At 34.1% G+C, this 24,831-nt stretch overlaps 2 pseudogenes; both read right to left on the reverse strand.

Moving 5' to 3' along the window:
• Positions 1-6,062: 6,062 nt before the first annotated feature.
• Positions 6,063-6,197, reverse strand: LOC105874028 (small ribosomal subunit protein eS27-like pseudogene; annotated as a pseudogene).
• Positions 6,198-10,250: 4,053 nt separating this feature from the next.
• On the reverse strand, positions 10,251-10,330 carry LOC142871178 (uncharacterized; annotated as a pseudogene).
• Between the last annotated feature and the right edge of the window lie 14,501 nt (positions 10,331-24,831).

The following is a 24,831-nucleotide window of genomic DNA, read 5'->3' on the forward strand; positions in this document are numbered from 1 at the left end:
TCCCGTTTACAGTTTCACACCTGTTCTGTGAGGCTAGGATTTTTTGTTATATATGTTTTCCAGATAAGGAAGCTGAATATTGGAAATATTAAGTAATTCTTCTGGGAGAAATCTATCTATAAAATGGCAGAGAGAGAGAGACTCAGAATCAAAATTTTCTCCCTCCCAAATCTATGCTACTAAGCACCATGTTGTACTATTTGGTACATTCTGAATAATAGCATCTATTCACTCATTTTTACATTTAGTGAGTATCTACTGCTAGGTGTTAGAGTTTGAAACTGGTAGTGTAGATATTGATACAACAAACAAATAAGACAGACACAATCCACACACTCATGGAAGCTAAATTCTGATTTTAAACTAGTAATTATACAACTACCTCCAAAAGTATAATTCTGGTGTTAAAAAAAGTGCTATAGGATGAATGAAGAGAGCTCTGAGAACATATAAGAAGCAGAACTAACCCACAGTGGCAGAAGGTAGAGGATTGATGGGCAAAACCTTCCTGTGGAGAGACTAGAGATTAGCAGACCTGATATCCTCCAGGAAATACAGATGTGACAGATCTGGGAGGTGCCCGGTCATATTGTTAAATAGAATTCTTACCACAGCTTAAACATATTACTATTAAATATATAAATTAGTGGGAGAAATTATTCACATCCACAGTGAATTTCTCACACCACAAAAAAAGACACAGAATCCTCTTATGTAGCACTTTGTCAAGTGTTTGTTCAGATTATTCAATTCTTAAAGACAGAGAACCAAAAAGCTGAAGGATTCCACAGTACCTGCTGTGTAAGCATCAACCAGAAATTGAAATGAAACTAATCTCAGCTATCATGAAAAATACTATCACTTGTTGGAGGGTTTTGTTTTCATTTTAACCAACAGGAAACTGAAATATTAAATTGTTTGTTTCAATTCCAGGTATGTTTTACATGTGTGGAATCATTCACTACAACCCAAAGAGATATGGACTATTAACCCTTTTATTGTTGGGAAACATCATACATAAAAATGTTATTTTAACTTGCCAAAGTTCACATGTTTAGTAAGTGGCAAAATTGGAATTCCACACCCCCCGCCCCCCGCTCCAGATTCAAACCTGTTTTTAACACTGTTAGATTGTTTAGGCACTTATGTTGAATGCTAATATATTAATATTTAGAATATATCCATATATTTTTATGTACCTATGAGTTGATATACCTATGAAATACATATATGTGTATATATATTTTTTAATTTCCAAATTTTTCTTAAACAGAAAGTAGAAGATAACAGAGGAAAAACTTCAAAATGTCTTAAAATAATCTGCTGAATGCTCTGGGAATAGAATGCCTTATTGGTAAATTCTCTTGAACTTTTTGGCATATATAATTTGTATGCAGTATATAATACTCCATGGTCTGCAGTTTATGTGGGGTATACTCCCATCTTATTTCATAAAGCAAACACACACTGAAACTCAAACTGGGAAAGATGGCACAAAATATTAGCCATACCCATCTCACTTTTAAACAGGAATGTCAAGTTTCTAAAAAGAATTTTAGGGAATATAGTTTACATAAATAATATACTATAGACAAACATAGTTTGCCTTAAATTGCAAACACAGTTAAATATTATCATCTTAATTAATATTATGTAATTCAATATTATCAATATTACATAATTTCATTGGCAGTTGCTTTTGTAGATATTTGGGATACATAAGTACATAAAGCAAGGATCCTTGCACTTGTGGATTTTATACACTAGTAAAGAGAGAGATACACAATAAAAATTAAATCCAATAAATAATCAAATTATGTTGTATGTTAGAAAGTTGATTAATTTTATGGAAGGAAATAGAAAAAAAGAAAAGAGAGCATGATAATGGAGATTTGGAGTGTTGCACCAGATGGAAAAGCCAAAGTACTGCATAGGGTGGGAAGCTGGTTATAATTTCAAACAAGGTTGTCACAGTAGACCTCACTGAGAATGTGACATTTGGGCAGACTTGACTAAGGTGAGAGTCCACCCTACAGTTATCCTGGAGGAGTCCATTATAGACAGAGGGAACAGCTAGTGCTTCAGCCCATGGTGGGAACTTACCTGGCATAGTTGAGAAATACGGGGAGGCTTGTGTGTCTAGCATGGACTGAGCTAAAGGAAAGGTAGTAGGAAATGAGGTGATGGAGACATCTATGAGAGAATAGACATATGGAGACTTGTGGGCCCTTGTAAGAAATGGGGAGCTATATTAGGTTTTGAGCAGAGCAGTCATATTTGAGATATGATCTAAAAGAATCCATCTGGCTGTTCTACTTGAGAATGTACTGTAGGGGAGCAGAGAGATCAGATTGGAGCCAGACAAGTAATTTGAGCCACACATGAGAGTAGAGATAATGAAAATAGGTCAGATTCTAGTCGAATTTTAAGGGTAGCCCCAACAGTATGTTGATGCATTGGGTTTTGGGTGAGAGAAAAAGAACGAGGTCAAGAATGTCTATAAGATTTTTGCATGAGCAGCTAGCAGGGGAGGATATCTGGTAGCACAGGCTTAAGGGTAGGGAGATGGGAGGTGAGCCAGGAGACTAGTTTGAAACACATTGAATTTTAGAAGTCTCCTGAGCACTAAAGTGTCAGATAGACAGTTCCAGGTATAGGTGAGATTTCTGGGGCAGTGGTACTAATTTGGGATTCATCTGCACAAGGATGGCATTTAAGGCCCTGAGAATGGAAAAGATCACCAAGTGGATGAGTATAGGTAGAAAAGAGAAGAGATTCACCATGGTCTGAGTCCTGGCACATTCCAACATTAAAAAGTGATGGACGGCTGGGCAAAGGGGCTCAGGCCAGTAATCCCAGCACTTCTAGAGGCAAAGGTGGGAGGATTGTTTGGGGCCAAGAGTTGGAGACCAGCCTGAGTAACATAGCAAGACCTCATTCCTACAAAAAATTTAAAAATTAGCTGGTTCTTACCTGTAGTCCTAGATACTCAGGAGGCTGAGATGGGAGGATTGCTTGGGCCCAGGAGTTTGAGGCTATAGTGAGCTATGACTGTGCCTGTAAATAGCCACTGTACTCCAGCCTGGGCAATATAGAAAGACCCTGTCTCTGGAACAGAAAAAAAAAAAAAAAAAAAAAGAGAGAAAAAAAGTGATGAAGTAAGTATAAGCCAGCAGAGAAAACTAAGAAAGGAGAACCAATGAGGTGATATTTAGTAATATACAATTAAATAAACTGTGATTTTTGTTTTTGTTATTGTCACATGTGCTATTTCTTACAATAGCTGAGGAAGTGATGGTGCTACCTGCAGTTGTGGGGACTTTTCTTTTTTGTCATGGCTGTTGAAAGTTGTACTGGAGAGTGAATACTGCTCTGAGCCTTATGAAACTAATATCCACTTGTTCCTGTTTGTAAGACAATTCCCAAGTCTGTCTGAATCTGTCTGTACAGCAGGTCTCCTCCCCTTCCCTCCACATCTTTTCCTCTCTCACTGAACACTACTCAGATCATACCTCTTCTTGCCTCACGGTGGCCATGGATACTAGTTTTGTACAGTGACATTTCCCAAGCCAGTATTTCTTGGTACTCTGTTCCACAATATGTTACTAGGCATTAATAAGTGTGCTGTGAAAGATCAGTTTCATGCCCTTCAACGTCGGGCTCTCTTACTCACCCTTTAAGCTCCAGTTCAAAGCCACTATTCTTCCCTGACATTGCTCCTCCCAAGCAGGAAGAAGCCTCTTTTCCTCTGCACTTCCATAACTCTTCATGTCCACCTGATTTATGGGTGCTTATAACTATTATCTTATGTTAGAGTTATTCTCTCTTGGACTCTAGGTTCTTTGACATCAATGTCTAGATACTCTCAGCAAAATATAGCACCAATTCTACCTCTCAATACAAATAACACTGAGTTACTTGAAAGCTAAAGATGAAAATACAATGGTCACCTAAGCCTATCCTGTTGTTATTTCCCTGTCCAGAACAAATCCAACTCTGAAAGAAGTTATAAATGCCAATTAGATCTATGTGAATGCTTTAAAAAATTATTATTAAAGAGTAGTTCAGGCATTGAAAATCTTCTGTAATAGTTTTATTGATTGATTCTAGTTGACTTTAAAAATCTGCCATGAAATATAGTGAATATATGTTTTTCAATACACAAAGCTAATGATTTAGAACAGATTTTCTTTCCTTAGAAATTACCTAGTGAAACATAAAAATGAAGCTTTATGGAGATATAAAGCAATAAGTATGAAAATACCATAAACAAGGTATCTGAGGTATAACCTACCATTAGTTTTCTATTAGCAAGGGTATATGATAGTTCCATTTGTTTTAGAAAGATGTATTATATAAGGGACTGAAATACCAGACACAGAAGGGAATGTACATTGATTTCTTTGAAATGATTTATGATTTAGGCTCTGGTGGGAAATCGCTGTTTTCATTTTACATCTCACTTGAAAATGTTCACCTAATTTGGTCTAAGAAAGTTCTTTTTCTCCTAAAAAAGTCCACTATTAAGTGAAAATTTCTGTAAAAATTCTACATTTTCTTATTGTTTGGGGGTTCAGAGTTTTTAAAAAAAGTAACTTGGACTTTGAATTCTTCTGTAATTATGTTAAGGACATAGATCAATTATAGCTTAGTGATACACTTTAAAATAGTATATGTTATGGGGAGACAGAGTTAGGTCAAGTTAGCTTTGTTTATGAACAGAAAGCTGTTCTTAAGTGGTTCATTGAAAAGTCTGATTTACCCATGTGATTTATATGAGAAATGATTTTACTGAATAGATTTTAATTGTCTAACTTCTTCTGTTATATTAAGAATGATCTAAACTTTGCTCATAGCATAATATTTAATATCACATCATTACTACTGCAAAAGTACTAACGTTTTGTATATCTAATAATACAGAAAAGATATATGAAATTCCAAACTTTCTTAAAAGTGGTAAATTTGGTAAATTTAAGATCTACAACTCTGATCTGATCTTTCTTAGATGTTAACATTAGAATTATTTCTACATAATAGCAAACAGGTTGATTAAGGCATGACTTATGAAAGATTTGCAGATAAAAATTGTGTAAGAATTTAGTTTTGATAGTTTAATTTTTAGCAAAAATGGAATAATATTATAGAAGGCTTTACAAAATTTTCAAAATTTTCCCAATAGTTCAAATATATGACTATAGAACAAGTTAAGAAATTGGATTAATTGCCCATCTGGAGTCCTCTTAAAAACAGAAAATGACAACTGAACCAGAGCCTTGACATTCTATTTGAACAATTCATTCTGTTTGTGGTTATCTGAGTATCATATTAAACAATTTTAGATTACTGTTTCTATAAAGAAACTTAGATTTTCAAACAAAATAGTATCTGTCTTTTTCTGGATTTTAACAATGCAAAATACCAATGTTTCTCCATTACGCTTAGAAAGCAAATACTCTACTCTTCATTAAAATCATGTTGATTTTAGTGATTTCTTTGTTTTCTGTGCTATTCTTAGCATTATTTAGAACTTTGTGAAAACTTGTATGTGGAATCAGCTACACGAATCGTATTATTCATCATCTTCTTTCAAGGAACTCATGGAGATATCTATTCAAGCCTATTACAAGGTCACAATGTTTAATGGCCAAGTCATGAAAGGAGTCATAGTACTGTGCAATAAAGATAAACTGTACACAAGTGTTTATGGTTTACAATGGAAAGTTCTATTAATATATGTATAGCCAGTATACTACACTATTACTGATATGTGTCAATTATTTTTCTTCCCCAAATTACATTAATTTCTTTCTTTCAGTTTCCTACTTCCATACCACCCTTCCCCTTATTTTTGCCTAAATACATTTAAAGAGCTGTATTTTCCCCCCATAATCAAAACTTTATTGAAAAATTGTTACCTAAATAGGAGAACACTGTTGTATACCTTACAAAATTATTTTGGTAGATTAACTAGAATTACTGAACTTATGATAATGCTTTCTGTGAGATAACACAAATTCAGGAAGTTGTGTAGATCATTAGTGTTGCTTTCTTCTAAATAATCACCCTTCTGTGGGTCTGGCCCTTCCTCCTGCAGGCTGGCAAAGCACTGTTGAACAACCTACACAAAGAACCACTGTCTGAGCATAGCTGAAAACTGTGGTAACCTTGTAGCAACCTGGACATTTTACATCCATAAAATAAGAGTCTAGACTTTGACCTAGGTGTTTTTTTTTTTTAATGTTTTTCCTTTTCCTCTTCCAAGGACAAATGTAGTAAATCTCTAGCCAAAGGCATCTCAATCCTTTCGCAAGCCCAACTGGTCCAGACCACTCAGACGACACTGGAACTGTGTTCCTGAATGTCATCTCCTCCCAATACCTCACCCTGATCCTGCCAACCAAAATTCATAATAAAAATTACAAAATAGTCATATTTTATTCTCTCTCCGGATTATAAATTGTATGTGAAATTAATTTTTTTGCTCCAGAAACTTGAATTACAACCTGTGTGTTAGATACAAGTACAGTAGACTCATTTAAATGACAGCAAAAAAAGCAACAAATCATTAACAATTAGAAGATACACAAAGGTTAAAAGAAAAATGTATGCAATATAATATAATTCATCATAAATTCTGAAATTTCAAGCTTTTGGTTTTATTTTAATGAATAGAAAGAAGTGCTCAAGAAGACAAGGGAACTATATAGCTTTTAAAAAGAAAGAAATTTTGTCATTTGCAATAACATAGATAAACCCGGAAGAAATTGTGCTAAGTTAAGGCACAGAAAGACAAATACTACATGATCTCACTCATATGTGAAATCTAAAAACATCGAACTAATAGAAGCAGAGAGTTGAATGGTGGTTATCAGAGAATGAGGGGAGGAAGAAATGAGGAAAGGGAGATGTTGGTCAAAGGGTGTGAAGTTTCAATCAGATGAGAAGATAGGTTTTAGTGATCAGTTGTATGGCATGGTAACTGTAGTTAATAATAATGTATTGTTAAAAAAAGTAGCTTTTAAATGTTCTCACCACAAAAAGTGAAAAGTGAGTGAGATAAAGGATATGTTAATTAGCTTGATTTAATCATTCTTCAATGTATACATATATCAATATATACACATATCACGTTGTACCCCCCAAATACATACAATTATTGTCAATTAAATTTTTTTAAATTACAAAAATGAAGACAAGGGAGCAGTTACTGACTTTATTTATGTACATTGCTATGAAGAAAATTGCTTACAGTCTTGAGCCTGATGCCACAGAGAATAGCCTGAAAGCTAAATTAGCATGCCATATGGACTGGTTAAACTCTTAGCTTTGCCACAAATGTACTTACAGGTATGGTAATACAGGCATTCATCATACTGTTTATGATTTAAAACTTTAAATTGTGCATAATTATAGTTGGACGACAGACGGTTCTGGAGTTTTTCTTTGTTTCATCAGTCACATTAACTGATATTTCAGCTTGGATGCTAATTTCTTAGTGCTTAAAAGACAACATTATGAATGTCATAGGTTAAAGGGAGAAAATGCAACATCAATTTGATTAATATTTTGAGCTAATGGAAAAAGAATGATTGATTTTAATCTCCTCCACTGCAACAACCATGCCAGTGCAACAATCTGCAGGAGAATGAAGAAAAGAATTGATGTGGTACTAGGCAGCTCTATTGCAAAGGTTAAGAGCGAAGACTCGGCAGTGTGACAACTCACATTCTAACAGCTTGACATTTATTAATGCTTGTTTCCACATAGGTTTATTGATGATTATGTAGATATTACACACAAAACACCTAAAATAGTACCTGGGACTGCAGTGTGATACCTGTACAAACCCACCAGAATGGCTAAAATGAAAAATTCAAACACTAATAAATGTGGAGAAAGAATGTGGAATATCTAGAACTCATATATGGCTGGATGCAAATAACAGAACCACAATAAATAAATAAATGAAACATAGAAAATGTGTTAGCATTTCACTGGTATATCAAGGCATGTCTAAATTCATATTACAATAATTATTTCATTGTTGTCAGCCTTATTGTTGATACCAAATTGGGACAGTATGTCTCATTAATGCTGGGAGATAACATACTTCTAAGAAATTGTTATTACTTAAAGTGAGTTTTCAATATTTGATAATCACAATGAAAATTTGGAGCAGATAATAGAGCTTTAATATTTCTTTTAATTTAATGAAGAGATGGTATATGTCAACAGATAAAATGACAATTTAGGAAATCAAGAGTTATATATTACCCACATTTAATACTGAATGAATTGAATAGTGTTGAATATGGGTAATATATATTCCCTCTGCAGTCCCCAAACCCCTGTTTTTCTCATGTAAATATTATAACAACAATAAAGAGATTAGAAGACAAATTTACTCTCTATCCCTCACTCTAACTCAAAAATCATTTTTAACTTTTACCATACACATACATCCGCACACAAATATGTATGTATTCTGAGCATGTACATGTATGTATTCTGAGCTTAGATTCTATTTTCTGTTCTGTACTTTTACTTAAAATAATATACTAAATTGTCATTATTTTTAGTATTTAAAATTATTGTGTAGTGGTTAATTGATCTATTCCATAATTTTCTCCTCTCTTCTTATTTTTTTAATGTTTAGGATAGGTGTTTTATTTTTTGAGGAGGATAGGTTTTATTTTATTTTTTAATTTATTTTGATAGAATTAGGGAGTACAAGTGTTTTTTGTTACATGGATGAATTGTATAGTGGTGAAGTCAGGGCTTTTAGCATACCCATCACCTGAATAGTGTACATTGTACCCAACAAGTAATTTTTAATCCCTTACCCTCTTCCAACCCTTCCCACTTCTTGGTTTTCAATGTCCATTATCCCACTCTGTATGACCATGTATACTCATCATTTCGCTTCCACTTGTAAGTGAGAACATGCAGTATTTGTTTTTCCTTTTTTTACAATAATGGTCTCCAGTTCCATCTAAGTTTCTTCAAAAGATATTATTTCATTCCTTTTTTATAGCTGAGTAATACTCCATGGTGTGTAGGTGTATGCATGCGTGTGTATACACACACATATATATCATATTTTCTTTATCTAATCATCATTAATGGGTACTTAGTTTGATTATAGATCTTTGTAATTGTGAATTGTGCTGCAATAGCAGGTTTTAATATTGCTTTTAGTTATTATTACTTTGGGATTACTAGGCTAAAGTTATATACTTGGTTGTGATTCTTGGGTAAATACTGTCATTTTGCTTTACAGAAAAGTACTAATGTATGCTATTTTCACACTGTACATTGCAAATATAACCAAGTTTAATTACATTCTGGTTATTAAATGACATCCTGATTAACATGAAATATCACTGAAGAAGTTGCTTTTACCAATTTATCATATAATAATGATACCATGTTTTAACTTTGATCAATAATGTGGTTATATATTTCTCAGATGTTTGCTTAAGATTGGATTTACTTTTCTTTTAAATAACCTCTTTATGTCCTTCGTCCATTTAACTATTTGAATCCCGATGTTGTTGTATTATTAATATAATCTATACAAAGTTGGGGTTAATCCTTACCTGCCATATTTGTCAGATTCCATGTATTTTTATCTTTTTTATAATAGCCAAAGCCATATATGTTTTCCTTTTGTGTTTGACCTGTTTTTGCACCAAGGATATCATTTAAAAGAAATTCTTCTGCACATCCATATCATTGTCCTGTGAGTTTTCCTCTACTTTAATCTTTTACATTAAACTCTTTAATTTTCTTAAAGTTTACTTTGTGTATGGTATTTGGGGTCTTCTAAATAATTTTTCTAAGTGTTTTAGCTTCACTACACATCACCAAACAAACGGACTAAATAAAACTAATTTAAGCCTTGCTAGAGGTGGGCATCACCCCTGATTTTGACAAGTGTCAAATACAATGTGATAATGAAATTGAAAGCCAAGAATTCCCTGGAGTTAGGGTTTATGTTTTTATTTTTACACTCATGACTCATAACCAGATGATAGCATAACCCAGATGTCAACTAGGGTCATGACACATTTTGAGAATTAAACACCAATTAGGCTAAACTTTTATCAGAAAAATGATGAGGATAATGTTTCTTTTAGTATGTCAGGGATGCATGGAGGAAGCATGCCTGCATTTTAGAATTCTGTAACTTCTCAACTTCTATTTTCATTGAATTCTGTATTTCATAAGTTCTTTTTTTTTTTTTTTTTTTTATTTTTTATTTTTTTAGCAATAATCGCGCCTCGGATAAACCTCATTGGCTACGATACTGCCACTGCGCAAAGCTTCATAAGTTCTTTTCTCCTGGGACTGTTCTCCTTTCTCTGCTTCAGGCATAAAAGAAAGGTCAGATAACTCCCTTTCCAATAATACACATGTGTCCAGGACTTTCATGTGTGCAACAAATTTTGTTATGTTTTTAGCACTTTTTTTCTTTTTGACTCAATAATGAGATTGTATATTCTTAGCATATATAGAAGAAATTAAAATTAAATGATCCTGTTCTCCAAAATATTTTAGACAGTCCACCAACATTTTTACTTTTATTCTTCTTGTCCAACATCCTGCTATGTTATTTGAACCCATTTCTTCCTCAGTCACAGACTCTTCTCTCAACTCCAAATTTCTGTTAAATGGTTATGTAGAGCAGTTTAGCTATTTTTTCACTTTGCTATTTCCGTATAGAACATGTCCCCAAGGGCTTGGTATTTTCCTTCCTCAGAGTTCTATCAAGGTATTTCCTAAGAAAAGAGAGTTTTCTCTGGGAATTTGGAGTCAAAATTTATTTCTAGTCAATTCACCATAATTCACCTCCTTATTTGACCAAAATAAAGTGATATTTTCTTCTTGTTTCACATTTGCCTATGGATGATGAATGGCATTTAATTTGTGGGAGAAGCCAAGATTTCAACTGTAAGTTTAGTTTTTATTTCCTAGATCTGACATCTGTTAAAATGAGCAAATGGAGAAGAAGTTCTGTTTCCAGCTATCCCACTTTCCTTGAGATTTTAGGAAAGTCATTTAGCCTCTCTAGTGGAAGTGTTCTCATTTGTAAAATGAATAAATTGGACCAATTGATCTCTTTCCAAAGCAATAATTTTGGCATGTTTAAAAAATCCTATTTTAAAATACATAAACTCTTGCTTCCAAGCTTGTGACCTTTTTGGTGTATACCTCTACATATTCAGTAACTTCTTGAATATTTTAAAAATAACATTTCATTTTTTAAAATTCTAGAATACTTAGGCTGTGTGGTAGGAAGCACCATTCTAGCTATAGGAGGATATCAATATCTACTACAAAGAGCCTAACTGTGGAACAACCAAATTTTCTTATTATTTCACAGTTTCAGTTCACATAGCTTAGAAAACAGATATCCCAAAGAAAAACTTATCAAGTGAAAATGATAGATAATGGACCACAGAGAGATAACTTTGAAACACTGTTTTTTAATAGTTGAGTTTTAAGTACATTATGTTCTGTTCTTGAATATTTTTATAGGAAATTTAACACAGTTTTCTCTTTTGTTTATAATTAAAACAAATGTGAAATTTAATACTTTAAAAAGTTAATGATCTATCAGTATGTATAAATATTTTCAGTATTAAATGATACAGTTTAAGGTCCTTATTTTCAGGTTTTTAGGCAATTAGCTAATCACTTCATGCTTAAGGAAAAGGAATTTTTTTTTCTTAAGGAAATTTTTCATTTTTTTTATTATACAGCTGATAGAAATGTTGAAAAGATACTAATACCCATGCCTGTGTGAGTATAGGTACACTGTGTTGGGTGGGGTGATTAGGTGAAGAGGATACAGCTGGGGTTGGTAGGTAGCACTTTAGGTTTAGAGTCCGAAGACCTGAGTTCCTTGAGAATACTATTGCACATTCACTGGGTTATCTTGAGGGAAAAATGATATCCTTACAAGGTACAATGTGCTGTAAACTACGTCAGGAACCAGCATGATAAGTAGTTGCCGTGATGACTTTGCCTGGGTCATCATGTTTCCTTTGGGGACTCTGTAGTTCCTGTGTTTGGAGCTGCATGGATAGAACAGGAAGCATGCTTTTTCCTTCATTTACATTACTATAAACACAAATACCAGGTACAATCTCCTGACTTCTCAAATGAGTGATATAGTCTATGAACAAATGGGTTATGAGATTCAGGTTTTGCAAAGAAGACTGGGAAAATATTTATTTTATTTTATTTTTTTAAATTTCAGCATGTTACAGGGGTACAAATGTTTAGGTTATGTATATTGCCCTCGCCAGATCCCAGTCAGAGCTTTAAGCGTGTCCATCCCCAGGACAGTGTGCACCACACCCATTAGGTATGTATATACTCATCTCCTCCTCCCCCTCCCATCTGCCTGACACTGTTATTACTATATGTGCACTTAAGTGTTGATCAGTTAATACCAATTTGATGGTGAGCACATGTGGTGCTTGTTTTTCCATTCTTGGGATACTTCCTTAGAATGAGTTCCAGCTCTATCTAGGATAATGCAAGAGGTGCTATATCACCTTTGTGTTTTGTGGCTGAGTATACATATACCACTTTTTATTAATCCACTCATGTATTGATGGGCACTTGGGTTGTTCTCACATCTTTGCAATTGTGAATTTTGCTGCTGGATTTTTTTTTTTAATAAGACCTCAAAAGCACAGGCAATGAAAGCAAAAATAGACAAATGGGATCACATCAAACTAAAAAGCTTCTGCCCTACAAAAGAAACAATCATTAAAGTGAAGAGACAACTTGTAGAATAGGAGAACGTATTTGCAAATTAAGCATCTAACAAGGGGTTAATATCCAGAATGTATAAGGAACTCAAATATTAGCAAAAAAGCATAGTCTGGTTAAAAAATAGGTAAAGGACCTGAATAGATGTTTCTCAAAATAAGACATTCAAATGCCCAATAGATTTTGAAAAATGCTCAACATCACTAGTCATGAGAGAAATGCAAATCCAAACCATAATGACATATCACTTCACCCCAGTTAGAATAGCTATGATCAAAAAGACAAAACCTAGCAAATGCTGTCCAGGATGTGAAGAAAAGGGAGCTCTTACATACTGTTGGTGGGAATGTAAATTAGTACAGCTGCTATGGAAAACAGTGTGGTAGGTCCTCAAAAAATTAAAAATAGAGCTACCATATGATCCAGCAATATCATTACTGAGTATATATCGAAAAGAAAGAAAATCAGTATACTGAAGAGAAATGTGCACATGCATGTTTATGGTAGCACTATTCACAATACCCAAAATATGAAATTAACCTAAATGCCCATCAGCCGATGAATGGATAAAGAAAATGTGGTATATATACACATTGGAATACGAATCATTCATAAAACACATGAAATCCTGTCGTTTGTGGCAACATGGATAAACCCAGGGGGCTTTATGTTAAGTGAAATAATTCAGGCACAGCAAGACAAATACCACATGACCTCACTTATGTGAGATCTGAAACAGTTGATTTCATAGAAGTAGAGAGTGGAATGGTGGTTACCAGAGGCTGGGGAAGGTTGGGTGGAGGACCAGGGGAGGTTAGTTAATGGGTGCAAAGCTACATTTAGACAAAAAGAATAAGTATTGGCATTCTGTTACATAGTAGGGTGACTGTAGCAAATAAAAACATACTATATATTTCAAAATAGCTAGAAGAGAAAATGCTGAATGTTTTCACCACAAAGAAATGGTAAATATTGAAAGTGGTGGATATGATAATTACTCCAATTTGATCATTATACCATGTATATATGCACTGAAACATCACATTGTACCCCATAAATATGTACAACTATTATGTGTCAATTATTTTTGAAAAATTGAATTAAAAAAAGGATCAGACATGGATAGACTGCTGCTGGCAAACACAGGAGGTGTGGAGGTCACCTCATTTCAGCAACTGTGAAAATCTAATAGCCCTTTCAAGACTTTGCTAAATTCTAGGGGATAGAGCGAGGGTGGGAAAAGAAGAAGGAACTTTCATTCTTAAGTTTCTTTTGACTGATTTCTGCTTTTGGACAAAGTCCTTTATCTTTGCCCTGGGGTTGATCCAAATGTGGAAACAGCTTTTACTCTGGGATCATAGCACTCCAGAGCTCTGTGGATAAAAGGAAGTAAAGTGAAACAGCTTTGTAGCTCAAGCTTTACTAACGGGTCACCTTGTTCACCTTACAATAACTTACAGTCACGCTGTTTGTTTCCCACCTAGACCTTGGTGGCTATTCCTATCCTGTTTGCACCCCGGCCTACTGCCAACTTCCTTGTTCTTTTTCTAACCTTCCTCTCATTTTTCCTCACTCCTCTCTCACTGTTATTTAAGGCAACATTTATCTCTCGTTCCTGGCCCCAAAATGTAAGTCTGCATCCACAAAAATGCTCAGAGTACAAATTAACAATATTTCTGCTCCTCTGAAGTCACTTGTGTTTATACATTGACAATTATTTTTATGTTAGGCTTGTGTAGCATATTCTATCTGTAAACATTTTTATAATATTATTCATTGGCTTATACAAAGCTGAGATATAAACCACTATTGGGATCACGTCATAAACCTAAGTGCATACTGACATTCTGTGAAAGCGACATTAGAGTGAAATTTTTCTCAGGCTGTGCCTTGAAGGGTGGTTTTGGAGGTTGCATTTTGAACTCTGTTCACATTACTCTGGGATTTCTTAGCCATTTTTTTTTCCTGAGTGCTATGCTCACACTCTGGATTTTTCTTCTTGTTAACTTGTTTAGTGACTCTACTTATAAATACAATGTCGTAGTTCTTATTTTTTATAGAACTGTTGATATAAGTCTAATGAAATTCACTCCTGGTGTTCTTGACCTTTATGTAAATAAAGTATGCTTTAGTATTAGAACAGCTAAGCCATTAGCAATTGCAAAACATCTGTTGTAGCATTTGTGATTAGATTTCAAATGATTTTTTTTATCATCTTATGTGCTGACATCATAGTTGTTGACAATCTATATATTGGTAACATAAGGACTCACTAATTTCCTTATCTGTGGCATCACTGCAAACCATAATGCTCTTTGGGCTGAATAAAGACAGTCTAATCTTTGCAGTATCCTTGGGTATATTTAAAGGGTCTTTTAAAATGTCAGTTGAGAGTTAGAAAGGACACTGCCACCTTCACAATAAGAAAAAAGCTAGCCAAAGTGAAAATTAAGGAATGTTCTTGAATCCATCAAAGAACTGTGGGTAGAGAGCAAACAACTAACTCAAAAGTGGGGAAAAACAGGATTCTGGAATTTGTTTACTTGGATCCACACACCATATAAGCTAGTAAGAAGATGTAGCTAAATTTTTAAAAAGATGTTGCTAAAGGCCAAACATGGGCTAGTGTGAGAGTGTGAAATCTTTGGGGGCCATAGACCAGGGGGATTGTACCCCTTGTAGGCTTTTCCTCCATGAAAGCCACCAAATGCTCAGAGGGAATATTATGGAGAATACTGAGAAAGAGGTTCCCTCTGGCTCTGGTTTGGGAAGGGGAATAGTAATCACTGCTAAAATACCACCCAGATCCATGTCTTCTGCCTCCACTGTGGAATGAAAATCATAATGCACAAGAAAGAGCAACAGAAAGTGTTGTCTTAGATCATTGTTGGAAACTCTTTGCAGCTGTGGGGAGCTCTACCTCTGAGGAGGGGCAGGACTACATGCTTAACCCAGAAAACCAAGCATTATTGCTGGAGGAAGAACAGAAACAATTGTGAAAGTTGTAGCATCTAGGCACAGCCTAGTGCCTGCTTAAGAATGAAGTTTAATCAGAACATCAGAGAATGCACACACTGATAGCTGGAGACTTCAACACTCATATATCAGTAATTGATAGAACAAATTGGGGCCAAATCAGTAAGGATGTAGAATACCTGAACAACACTATCAACAAAACTTACTTAATTGACATTTATAGAGCACTCCACTCAGCAACAGAATACACACTGTTCTAGTGCACATGGAACATTCACAAAGATAGATCTGTTTAGCCAGTTTACAACAGACAGGATCAATATTCAAAAGCAACCATAGCAGACAAAAACATTCACTGGGGAAAAGAATCTCTATTCAATAAATGGTTCTGGGAAAATTGGATAGCCACATGTAGAAGACTGAAACAGATGTGCACCTCTCATCTCTCGCAAAAATCAACTCATGACAGATAACAGACTTAAACCTAAGGCACAAAACCATAAGAGTTCTAGAAGAAAACATTGGAAAAACTCTTATAGATATCGACCTAGGCAAAGAATTTATGAAGAAGATATCAAAAGCAACAACAGCAACAACAAAAATAAATAAATGGGACTGGATCAAATTAAAAAGCTTCTGCACAGCCAAGGAAACTATCATTAGAGCAAATAGACAAACTATCGAGTGTGAGAAAATATTTGCGTGTTACACATCCAATAAAGGGCTAATAACTAGAATGTATATAGAACTCAGGCAAAGCAGCAAAAAAATCAAACAACTTCATTAAAAAGTGGGCAAAGGACATGAATAGAAACTTTTCAAAAGAAGATAGACCTATGGCCAACAAACATATGAAAAAATGCTCAGCATCTCTAATCATCAGGGAAATGCAAATCAAAACCACAGTGAGATATCACTCAACTCCAGTGGGAATGGCTTTTATCAAAAAGTCCCAAAACAACAAATCTTGGAGTGGATGTGGAAAGAGAGAAACACTCATACACTGCTGATGGGACTGCAAACCAGTACAACCCTTGTTGAAAGTGATATGCAGATACCTCAAAGAACCAAAAGTAGAACTACTATTTGATCCAGCGATTCCACTACTGTGTATCTCCCCAAAGGAAAAAAAGACATTCAATAAAAAAGACATCTGCACTTGAATGTTTATAGCAGCAAAATTCACAACTGCAAAGATGTGGAAACAACCCACGTGCCCCTCAGTACATGAGTGGATTAACAAAATGTGGTATATGTATCCCATGGAGTACTACTCAGCCAAAGAAAATGATAAACTATCTACTGTATTATTCTGGATGGAGCTAGAGCCCATTCTTTTAAGTGCAATATCACAAGAATGGACAAACACACACCACATGTACTCACCATTAAATTGGTACTTATTGATCAACACTCATATGCACATATGGGAAGTAACATTCCTAGGGTGTCGGGCAGGTGCAGGGGATGGGGGCATGGGTAAATCCATACCTAATGGATGTGGTGTGTGCTGTCTGGGGGATGGGCACACCTGTCAGACAGTGCAAAAGCAATTTATGTAACCAAAGCTTTTTTACCCCCATAATACTCTGGAAAACAAAAAACAAAAACAAAAACAACCATACTCCTAACAACAATGAACAACTGGAATTTGAAATAAATTTCAAAATATCACTTAAAATTGCTCAAAAACTGAAATGTTTATTAGGTATAAATCAAACAAAATATTTGAAGATTTTAAATTCTAAAAACTATAAAACCCTGCTGAACTAAATCAAAGAATATCTAAATAAGTGAAGAAATATGCCATGTCTTCATTGATTAGAAGACTTGATGTTGTTAAGATGTTAATTGTCACCTATTTGATCTATAGATTTAATGCAATTCCAATCAAAACTCCAGCAAACTTTTTTTAGAGATCAATAAGCTGACTTATGTGAAAGGCAAAGGAATTAGAAGAGACAAATCAATTTTGAAAAAGGATTAATTTAGAAGATATATTATTTGATTTCATGCCTTACTATAAAGCTGAAGCGATAATTTAGTATGATGTTGGTGAAAGGAGAGCTACATATATCAATAAAACTTAATAGAGAGCACAGTAGTTGGCCCACACATATATAGACCATTATATTAGCAAGCTGGTTTTGACAAAGATACAAAAGCAATTAAATGGAGAAAGGATAGTCTTTTCAATTAGTATTGCTGGAATATCAAAAATATCTTATGCAAAAACAAAATCAAAAACAGAACCTAAACACATATTTTATACCTTATACAAAAATTAAGTAAAAATAGATCATAGTCCTAAGTATAAAATGTAAAACTATAAAGCTTCTAAAAGAATACATAGGAGCAAATCTGCATAAACTTGAGATTGGCAATGAGTTTTTAGATACAACACCAAAAACATAAACATAACAGAAAACATTAATGTGTTGTTCTTTATTAAGTTTAAAATTTTGCTCTGCAAAAGGCACTTAGGAAAATGAAAAGACAACCTACAGATTGAGAGGAAATATTTGCAAACTATATATCCAATAAAAGACTTGTTTCAACAATATATAAAGAACTATTAAAATTTTATAAGAAAAATAAAATTAAAAAATAGAGAATCTGAACAAATCCTTCATTAAAGAAGATACAAAAATGGCAAATACACATATAGAAAGATGCTGGACATCATTATTTATTAGGGAAATGCAAATTAAAACCACAATGGTATATTACTACAGACCTATTCTATTGGCTAAAATGAAAAAAACCTGACAATACCAAGTGTTGATGGGAGCACAAAGCAATAGGAACTCTAATTAATTGCTGGCAGGAATGCAAAAATGGTGCAGCCACTTTGGAAAACAAAGTTTTCTTATAAATTTAAATACATAGTAACCATAGAACCTGGTGATCTCATGCAGAGGTCTTTACCCAAGAGTATTGAAAACTTCTATTCACACAAAGACTTTCTGTGAATGTTTATAACCCATGAAAATTAGAAAAAACTCAGATATATTTCAACAGGCAAACAGATAACAAAATCATAGCACATACATACAATGAAATATTGCTCAGCAGGAAAATGGAATGAGCCATTGATTCATGCAATAGCATGAAAGAATGAATCATAAATGTACTTGGTCAAATGAAAGAAAACAGACTATATAATATACAATTTTCTATATAATATACAATTTTATTTATATGTCATTCTTTTAAAACCAGTGGGGTGAAAAACAGATCAGTGATTGCCAAGTATTGGAGGTAAGAGTAAGAGGTTGTATAAGAGAACTTTTAGGGTGATTGAACTGTTTTGTATGGTACAATGGAGGTGGTTATAAGATTCTTTTATTTGTCTAAACTCATAGAACAGTAAATGACAAAGAATAACTTTAGTATATGCAAATTTTAATAACTAACCAAACTTTGGAGGAATCCTAGAATGGAATACAGACTAGAAAAAATAAATCCTAAGTATATCATGATATTATATAATACGATACAACCTCACTGGAAGTGGTAGGGGAAGAAAAGAACTTGCCTACATTTTTTGTTTGTCTAGAGATTCTGTAAAGCTGAAAAATGAAAATTGTCCACAAAAATCTGCACTCTAATTGATCTACTTTTTCTCTCTAGGGTATATTTTTGCTATTCTTAAATGATTTTATGTGTAAACTAGGATTGAACAAATAAGTAAATATACTGTAGATAATGAAAACCAGGTTTCCCATTGTCAAAGAAAGAAGTTACCAGTAAGCGAGGCAGGGGAGGCTTGAATAAACCCCGTGGTGCCAGATTAGAAGTGGTGATATCAATATGAATTTCTGTGTCTTTTAGTATAGATTCAAAAGGATATATACACAGAAATAAACACTATGGTTGATAGATTTGGAAACTAAAAATACTATACATCTAGTTAAATGTGAATTTCAGACAAAGAAGTAATTTTTAGCATAAGCATGCCTCCTGCAATTTTTGGAACATACGTATACTGAAAAAAATCATTGTTTATCTGAAATTCACATTTAACTGGGAAACTTGTTTTTTATTTGGCAACCCAATTATAGAGATGTGCGTGTACATAGCTGAATGTACATACTTAAATGTCCTAGCTGTGTTCATTGAAAGGGCCTTGAATCACTAAACTCTAGTAGCAATAAGCAAAACTATTAATAACTCCCAGATCTTGGTCTCTAAGTATTATTCTGTACAAAAATGAATAAGGGCTCTTTGCAGGAGTGGCTTATTCAAGATTTGGGGCAGAAAAATAAATAAAGATGAACCTGGGGTGTTTTTTAGTACTAGAAAGTTAGGAAGTACTTGAAATAAAACAAAACAAAAAGAAGTAATAAAAATATAGGGGCATGTCAAAGTACACTGGAGATATCCTGAAAGAGTTCCAAGTAGCCAAAGCTACAAAATTGGAGTAACAAAATAAATAACAATAGTATTAGATTATATAACCAAAGAATAAAATAAATTTCCTTAAGTGGATACTGGTATAAATAAATGAATAACGAATTAATGAATAGTAAATGAAGAGAAATGATAATATTTCTTACAGAAGAATTCTAATTAATAAATGTAGAAGGAATAAGGAAAATAGAAAATGATTATTAGTACTCCTCCGTAGTAATAATTATAGACAAGATACTGATGCTTGCTATAATCAGTGAACAAAATATTTAGGAGTAATAAGATATTTGCAGAGTATCTCACAGTATCACTATCAAAATGTTTACTGATTACTATGGTGTTTTCAGGATACATCCACAAGTTCTTTCATAGTCTTCTTTCTAGGAGGTAGAGCTTAGTTCCCCTCTTCTTGAGGGGGCTGGACTTAGAAATTTGCTTCTAATAAATTTAGAAAGGTAAAAATAATAATTTCTACATTAGAGAAAATGGACAGATATCGCCTTAACTAAGTGATGATAGTTAACTTCAGCAGTAGTAAGTCATGATGATAGTAGGCACACCAGATACAAGGCCATGAAGAGGGAATGTGATCTCTTTGGTAGTCTTCCAAAAATTCATGACCTCATGCAACAACATAAGACAAAGCTAAATTGAAGGACACTGTACAAAATGGCCAGTACTCTTCATAAGGGTGGAGTTCATGAAAGATAAGAAAAGATCAACAAAACTATCACAGATTGGAGGAGACCATGGAGATATGAGGATGTGGTACCCTAGATTGAATCCTGGAAGAGAAAAAGGACATTAGTGCCAAAACTGGTGATAACTGAATAAAGTTTATAGTTTAGAATAGGGGTTGATGAACTCTGACCAGTGTGCCAAGTTTAGCCCCATTGCTGGTTTTTGTACAATTTTTATTAGAACTAAGCTGTAACTGTGTTACATATTGTCTATAACTACTTTCAAACTAAAATGTCAGAGTTGAGTAGTTATGACTGAGGCCATCTGGCCTGCAAAGCCTGAAATATTTAATATCTGACCTCTTTATAGAAAAAGCTTGCAAGACCCTTGGTACATGGGAACATCTGTGTACTGTTTTTTTGTCAGTCTTCCATAAGTCTAAAATAATTTCAATATAAAAAATTTTTAAATGTCATTTGAGTTAAATCATCAGTACATTTTTAGCTACCATTGTTTGAGAGCTCACTATTTGTGAAACACTTTGCCAAGTGCTTTTTAGGACCTACCCTAATTAATCCTCTCTGCAGCACTTTATAGCTCATCCTATTTTTGTCCTCATTTTATACTGAAAGAAACTAAGGTTAGTTAAGTCAAATGACTTCCTGAAGGGCACAGAGTTTACATGGCTAAAAATGCAGAACCAGGGTTCAAACCAAAGTCAGCCTGGGATCAAAGTTCATATTATCCTGTTCTGTCATCCATACGTGTAGGTTAACTGCAAGTATCCAGTGTCACCTGCAGACAAGGCTCTGAAGTCATTTTTTAATGTATTGGGAACCTACCACATACTAGCTACCGTATAAGTAAGAGATCAACATGCCCAACACAATTTTCCAAGATCCACAGAAGGACAATTTCATTACTAACTGCACTGCCTGAACTTGCCCTTACTCTCTCAAAGCTCTGATTCGATTTACAATTATGTATATTCTCCTACCTTTCTAGTTACACGGCCTCAAAGGACAAAATATATGTCAAAGAGTAGATTTATGTGGCCCTTTCCTTTTCCTTGTATTTTAGTCTGTTTTCTGCTGCCATAACAGAGTACTACAGACTCGGTATTTATACCGAGTATTACAGACTATATACAGAGTGTATATATTACATATATATATTACAGAGTATTACAGACTATATACAGAGTATATATATATTACAGAATATATACAGAGTATTACAGACTCGGTAATTTATAAAGAATAGAAGTTTATTTTGCTCATGTTTCCAGAGGCTGGGAAGTCCAAGAGCATAGTGCCCATACCTGGCAAAGGTCATTCCATGGTGGAAGATGGAAACAGAAGGGAATGTGGGAGAAAAACGAGGTGTCAGGGGCCAGATTAGTTTTATAACAACACATTCTCATTATAACTAACTCACTTCTGCAGTAATTACATTAATCCACTCATGAGGGCTCTGCCCAATTGCACGTGACCCAATCACGTCTTAGGCCCCACCTCCCAAAACTGTTACATTAGGGATTAAGTTTTCAACATACGAACCTGTGGGAATACATTCAAACCATAGCACCGTGTTACATAGTTTTCTATTCCTTAGTGAATTCTGTGTTCCTCATTTGCCACCTTTAGTATCAATAGCAGTTGTCCTTGATGCCCTTTTACTTTTTTGTTAATCAATAAACAGACATACCCCAGTCTTTACTTGAAACTTATTAATAGTATGATTTTCTTCAAATTCTTGAAGTGATATGTTAACTTTTTTTCAGACCCTTAAAAACTAAAATAGCAGTTTCTGAAGTTTGTTGGTTATTTGCATTCCCAATGAATGCAAGTTCACTATACTTCTTGCTTCTAATTATTAAGTATTACTAATAAGTTATAAACATGTCCTTTGAAAACTAACCTTGGAAAAACAAATGTATTTGGTATTTACTCATGCTGAAGAGAATTTCTGGGTACTGCAGTTTCCATTAGTTAAAAGAGAAAAGGAAAACAAATAATCTCTTTGTTCTCTATGAATACTTTATGGTTAGGGAAAGGGGGGAACTTTTCCTTTGGAGGCTTGCAATTCATTTTAGTAGAAATTTACTTCTGCTTGACAGTATATTTTCAATGTGAAGATAAATGACTGACAAAATATTAAGCCCTATTGAACACAGTTAAAGCATTCTTGTTATCTGAGCCCTGGTTTGACATAACCAGAGAATGATTTTATTTGAGCCACACTTAGAATTCATGACAGGTTCATTTTCAAACACCAGATCACTGATGGCATTGCTGCCTATACATGATGCTTCAAGTCCCTTTTAAGAGGATACAATACCTGTTGGGATTTGACAAGTAAAGCTTAAGTTTTAATAACTCCAAAGATGTTCCATAGTTGGAAAGGAACTGATGAGAGGTTTAAAAGAGTTATTTGAAAGATGCCTTACTACTTTCATATTAGAACACATTTAAATAAAAAGCAGCCAGTTTTATTACTGTCAAGAAGCACATTTTCTAACTATATATTTCTATAGCAACATCTCTATATAGCAACACTTCAATGTTTAATTTGAGATATAGACTACATGAGGGACATGTTTCATTTTCTTATTTTGCAGGCAACTCCTAAACCTGCTTAGGAGTGAAATCAGCATATGGACATGGTGAAGAATCTTAACATGCTATTTTATGGGTAAGGGAAAAATAATTGTAGCTGCTATGGTGACTTATGGTTTACTCCTAAGAAATAACCTCAAATTTGATATTTGAAGTCCTCCTCAGAGGCTGTCCACATATAAATGATTTCCCCAAATTCTTTGGGCTACCTTGTTGTCAGTATCTCTCTAAACTTCAAAATTCTCTTTCTCCACCTTTGAAATTTACAGTATCTTTATTGAGATTTTTATGACTTCCCAGGTGGCATATACTTTCTCATTCTCCTCTAGTTCCAGGTTACTGCTTTTATTCCTTTTAAACAATTTTTCCTCTGCCTTGTTTGTGTGGTACCTGATTCATACCATGTTGATGTGAATGTGAAACTCAATACCTTTTTAAAATTTTTCCAAAAAAACTACTTAAAGATATTTGAGCTGAACATGATGTCTCATGCCTGCAATCCCAGTACTTGGGAAGCTGAGGTGGAAGGATTGCTTGAGCCAAGGAGTTAGAGGCTGCAGTGAGCTATGATCTTGCCATTATACTTCAGTCCAAGGCAGCAGAGCAAGAGCCCACTCTTACAAAACAAAAACAAAGACTTGAGTAGATGAATTTGTTCAAGGTTTAAGAAGACGAAGGAACATGACAGCAATATAAGAGGGTAGATCCTAAGTGTTTATACCACACGAAAAAAGTAACTATGAGATGATGGATATGTTAATTAGCTTGATTGTGGCAATTATTTCACTCTGTATATGTATATCAAATCATCAAGTTGTACATCCTCAATATATGCAAGTAAAACAAAATGAAAACAAACCACAAAAACAAAAATTAAAGTTAATTATTCTTGTTTATAAAAGTCCCTTGGCTATTTCAGTAACAAGGCTCCATTTGCCAGTTACATTACTTTACCCTCTCTTTTCTTTTACCCCTCTTTTCCAATTTTCAGACTTCCTCTTGGCTTTCTCCAGACTTTCTAAAGACTTTTCCCTCTTTAGCTCTTGTCTACAGCCTAGTCCTAGCTGAGCTCATCTTCTCCCTAAGTGGTTCCCAAAAGTTCTATTTTAAACAAATACAGGTTCTTTAATAGGAAGAATTTTGGTGATGACTCTTCAGATACTCCATTGTATCTGGATATCATAAGAGTTTTATTTAAAGTGAGGGTGATTGCCAATGGTTTTTGCTTTATCATCATAAAACCACTGGCAGCCTGGCTAAAATTCTAGCTCGCTTAATTATTATTATATGTGCCATTTCTAATCTACTTTGAATGAAAAGATTACTCCCCTCATATTAAGGCTGTGATAATGAA

This window comes from Microcebus murinus, chromosome 5, assembly GCF_040939455.1.
Source record: "Microcebus murinus isolate Inina chromosome 5, M.murinus_Inina_mat1.0, whole genome shotgun sequence".
Lineage (NCBI taxonomy): Eukaryota > Metazoa > Chordata > Mammalia > Primates > Cheirogaleidae > Microcebus > Microcebus murinus.